The sequence below is a fragment of the Mesoplodon bidens genome (assembly GCF_964165515.1).
Source record: "Mesoplodon bidens genome assembly, chromosome: 2".
NCBI lineage: Eukaryota > Metazoa > Chordata > Mammalia > Artiodactyla > Ziphiidae > Mesoplodon > Mesoplodon bidens.
The window spans coordinates 26,073,829-26,078,956 of NC_138177.1; positions in this window are offsets into that span (position 1 = coordinate 26,073,829).

Consider the following 5,128-nt stretch of genomic DNA (forward strand, 5'->3'; position numbering starts at 1 on the left):
GCCACCGGCCCCGCCCACATCGGGCAAGCCGGCCCCGCCCCTCCGAAGAGAACCAATCGGAGTACGGGAGTGGTGGGCGGGGGGGCGTGTCCCTAGGCCGGCTCCTCAGCCTGCTGGGACCGGACTGTTGATCCACCTTCCTACCGTTCCGGCCCGGCCCTGTCAGGATTGGGAAATCGTCCTAAATGGGATTTGTTTTGTTTGACGGATGGAAAAACGGAGGCTTAGAGAAATTAAGCAGTTGCCTAAGTCATACTACTAGGAAAGGACCAGTCTCTTCACCCGTACGCCTTCCTTCAATACCTTTGGATATGACTACCTGGCATCTGAGAGGAAATGCTGCGTTTTCCACGTATGCCCCTCCTTTCCGTTTACTTCAGTATCCGCACCGAAGAGCAGGAAGGGTCCCAGTGGGACAGATAGAAGCCCCCAAATTTAACACCTTATAAACTACTCCTGGCCCAGGAGTCTCTCAGACAGAGACACTTAGGGATTATCAGGATTCCATGCACGGATTTGTTTGTTTTTTAACATCTTTATTGGAGTATAATTGCTTTACAATGTTGTATTAGTTTCTGCTGTATAACAAAGTGTATCAACTATATATATATATATATATATATATATATATATTCTCATATCCCCTCCCTCTTGTGTCTCCCTCCCACCCTCCCTATCCCACCCCTCTAGGTGGTCACAAAGCACCGGGCTGATCTCCCTGTGCTATGTGGCTCCTTCCCACTAGCTATCTGTTTTACGTTTGGTAGTGTATATATGTCCATGCCACTCTCTAACTTTGCCCCAGCTTACCCTTCCCCCTCCCCGTGTCCTCAAGTCCATTCTCTACGTCTGCGTCTTTATTCCTGTCCTGCCCCTAAGTTCTTCAGAACCTTTTTTTTTTTTTTAGATTCAGCATATATGTGTTAACACCATGCACGAATTTGAACTCATGGAAGCCAGTTATGGACCTAAGTCATCAGGCTTGGAGGCAGTGGTTTCACAAATGTCTTGCCCTTGCTGACCCCTCACCCCATGTAAGTGGCATTTCCCTTTGTTCCTCCTCAAATGATCTCTTCAGTCTCTTCAGGGGTGCTTCCTCTTTCTGATGCTCTGGGAATTGGTAAGTAAGCTCATATCACCAATCTGCCGTCTTTATAATTATAAGCTTCGGTCACATCTCCTCAGGGTGAGTCCTCATCTTTTTGGCCTGGCCTCAAACCCCCATTTTCATCGTTGTTCTAAATGCCCCGTGGTGGTGCTGGTGCAGGAGTTTGTCAGCTCTGGCTCTGGCGGAGCTGGCTCTCTGAGGCTGAGTTGTTCAACAAAGGTGAGGTAACTTCCCTCAGCTGCCCTGGGCCAGTCACCTGAGCAGGTGGGGGCCGCAGGTCTGTGAGCCGAAGCCCCGCCTCCATTTCCTGCCTCCAACTGCCTCCCCATATTGTCAGGAAGATTCTCAGGCTGCCCCGTCAGAACTTGGGTACAGAAATGAGAACTTTTACTCTGAGTAGCAGCCTTCAGTTCCCTCTGGTGGCCCAAGGGTGTTACACACACTGCTTGCACATTCAGGTAAGGGGGTGAGCACCTTAGTCAAAGTTGGTTTCCTTTTTAACAAAGGAATTTGGGAGAGCTTCGAGCTAGATGGAAAACTAAGTGGGAGAAATCTGAGAGGAGGAAAATCAGGTTTATCATTTTCAAAACAAATATTTGATACAAATCATTTGAGTGCCTGCCAATTACAGATATTTCATCCCTAACCTGTTAAGGAAAAAAGCATATGGAGTTTCAAATTCGGAGTTCTAATCTCAGTTCTGCCACTATCAAGTCCAGGGAACGTGGGACTTCCATCTCCCCTTTTTGGACCACTGTTTTCGATTCTAAAATGAGTTGGATTAGATGATATCTGATACCTCTTTTGGTTCTCTTCTCTGTTTTTCTGTTAGCATGCAAAACAGGGGCCTTTTGTAAGTTTTAGAACATGAATACTTTTTTTGCAAGAGGACTACAGAATCTTTTTTGTTTATTGCTATACCACTATTGCTAGTCTATGAAATAACAGTAAGCCCTGTTATAGCCCCATTACAACACCGGTGCCTAGAACTTGGTCTTATGCATCTGAGCATGAGAATAAGGTCTACAAACCTCCAGTTTTAAGCACCTCCTCTCAGTGTCTGTCTTTGCACTGGCTGTCAAGTCTGCACAAAATGCTCCTCCCTCAGCTGTAGGCATGGCTACCTCATTCACATCCAGATCTCCACTCAGATGTCACTTCTTAAAGGTGCCTCCCTGACCACTCTTTCTAAGAGGTCTTCCTTGGTTATTCTCCATTGGACAACCCTGTTTATTTCTTTCATAGTGCAGTAGTTCAGAATAAGTTGCCCCAAGATGTACCACTTTGGCATGTGAATTTTTTTTTTTTTTTGGAGATTTCTGTTTATTCATGAGGCATTTTCTTCCTAGTAAATAATGTTGGTGCTTCTTTGGTCCCTTCAAGAAGCTCTGGTATGATTGCATCATCCAATCTAAGATTTTTTAAATGCCTTTTAACTGCATATCTATAGAACAACATGAGATAATTCAAAGGAGTTACAATGCCAAGATTCATTCCTATTTAGAGCCTTTGCTGGGAAGATGAAGCTATCATCCTTTTTTGAGAGAAAACTGGCTAAGTTTAAGAGCCCTCTGAATATTCTGTAGGACATCCTGTTTCTGTCCTATTTCTTTACTCTATTCTCTGCAGTGATGACAGCTGTATTGAAATTCAGTGCCCAGGATTTCAAGTGCTATAAGCATGTGGATTATTTGGAGCTGAAAACAACCAAGGCCCAAAGACTTGGGAAGAACCTTTGACCTTCCCCCTAACTGCCTAAAAGTAGTAGAGGACCTGTTCCAGGAAGGGAGCTATCACCATAGATAACTATAGTATAACATGAACTAGTTGTTTTAGACAGGGAAGAGCTGTCAACCACAAAGTAATGCAGGAGGCTGCAAAGAAGGAAAGAGTTTATTTGGGGTCTTAAGAATTGCAATTCAGCAGATACAGATTTGGATAACCCTGAAAGAGTGTTCTGAGAAAAAGAGTCAGGGGTCGTTAAAGCCAAAAAACCCCAGAAAGCCACGAGGTTGTTAAAAGTAGCCGGGCGAGAATTGTGATGACTTTGACTGCAGTCAGAAAATATTTGTCCATAAGGAATCACAAGTTGTTTTAGGGTAGGGGTCCAACAAATAGACAGGCTGTCACAAGTTATTTTAGGGTAAGGATCCAATTAACATTTTGAGTATTTGGCAGGTGTTGTGGATGAAGTCAGGAGAAGTCTGGATGACTTCATCAGGTCAAAAGGTCAGATTCCATCCCAGCTGAGATGTGCATAAGTCATCCTTCTTTAGTAGCCTCCTGGCTCCATTTTAGAGAGCTCTCTTAGCAATACCTACTCCATTTTTATTTTCCTTTCACAGAACCCAGCAAAGTCTGTTTGTTAAAATTCCTCTCTGCAACATATTGTTTCTGTATGGTGCAGAAAACATTTGTTTACCAAACGTTTGCTCTTTTTCATCTTCCTCTGAATTGCTTTCTTTCCCTTTGAAGTCCCAGACTTCTACCCCTTTCTCTTCAGTCTGGAATGACATATAGAGCTCATTTAGCCTGACTGTCTTTGGAATCTTTCATGGAATGTGGATTCCCCACAGTACTTAATTAAATTTGTCTTTCTCTGGTTAATCTGTCTTATGTCATTTTAGTTATTCGACCAGCTAAAAAAACCAAGAGAGGAAAGGGGACATTTTCCCCTCCCAACAACCAGCAATCATCACACTCTGCAACAACCATATTTATTTAGTTAGGTATTTGTTCATTGTCTCCCTTGCCAGAACATAAGCTCCAGGAAAGGAGGAATGTCGTCTGTCTTGTCCACTTCCATATCCTCAGTGCAGAGTAGGCACTCAATAAATATTTATCGAATGACTAACTGACTTAATGAGTAATATCTGATGGAATTCTTTGCACACAGAGCCTTATAAAATCAACATTTAGCCAATGAGGACAACTGAATGGAGACATTCAAGAATGGCAACAGGCGCTTCAGCTCTTAGCAAACCCTCCACATTGGAGTATTGGGAAAAGCCCTTAGCCAGGAGTGGCTGGATCAACCATCCAAATCCCACTGCTTCTCATCTGGACTTTCTGTCCATATTTGAACAGCCTGAACTGATCCCCATCTCCCACAGACCCATCGGGAAATAGTGGTCTTCTCCTTACATCAGGGTTCGATCCTGGTGAGGAACGCACCCTTTTACATGGTGTTACCCTTGTTTATTTGTCTGGGTCACTACCAGCCCAAGTTTCATCTAGTTCAGGAGCTGTGGCTACATTATCTCCATATCCCAGCACTGAGTGTCAGGATGCCAGGCATCCAGCAGGCATCCATTACATGCTATTGACAAAATGAATTGTATCAGAACAGTTATACCAACTGTAGAATGTTCTCAGGCTGTCTGCAATAGCTCAGGAACTTTCTGCTTTGCAGTATACATGTTTCAAATAGTAGGTTGCTTAGTGACGTGGTGAAGAGAGCTAGCTTTGGAGTCAGCCACTTAAGCATGACTGTGATAGGATGAGTTCCTCCTCATTAAAAAGAGGAACATAATACCTCCTACCTCATTGGATTTTGTGGCAGTTAAATGAGATAATAATGTAAAATACCCAACATAGCACCTGGGACATAGTAAATGCTCAGTAATTTCTAGTTGGTATCTTAGTGATTGTTAGCTTTTGTTCCACTCTTTCTGTTCGTACTTTCTGTGCTGCAAATCTGTAGATTGCTTCATTTAATCTCTTTTTGAAATTGAATGCTTTCCACTGTGGCCTCTGTTAAAAAAAAAATGCCTTTACAAAATGTCTGGGAATTCCTCAAGCAGCTACTGAGAAGTTTCATAGCTTACACCAACTTTCAGGGAGAAAATGCCCATGCATATTATTTTTCATTCATCAGATGTCCTTTCCTTCACACTTCTTATCATCCACCCTCACTTTAATCGAATGTTCCCAGACTTTAAAACATAGTAATACAGGGCTTCCCTGGTGGTGGAGTGGTTAAGAATCTGCCTGTCAATGCAGGGGACATGGGTTCAAGCC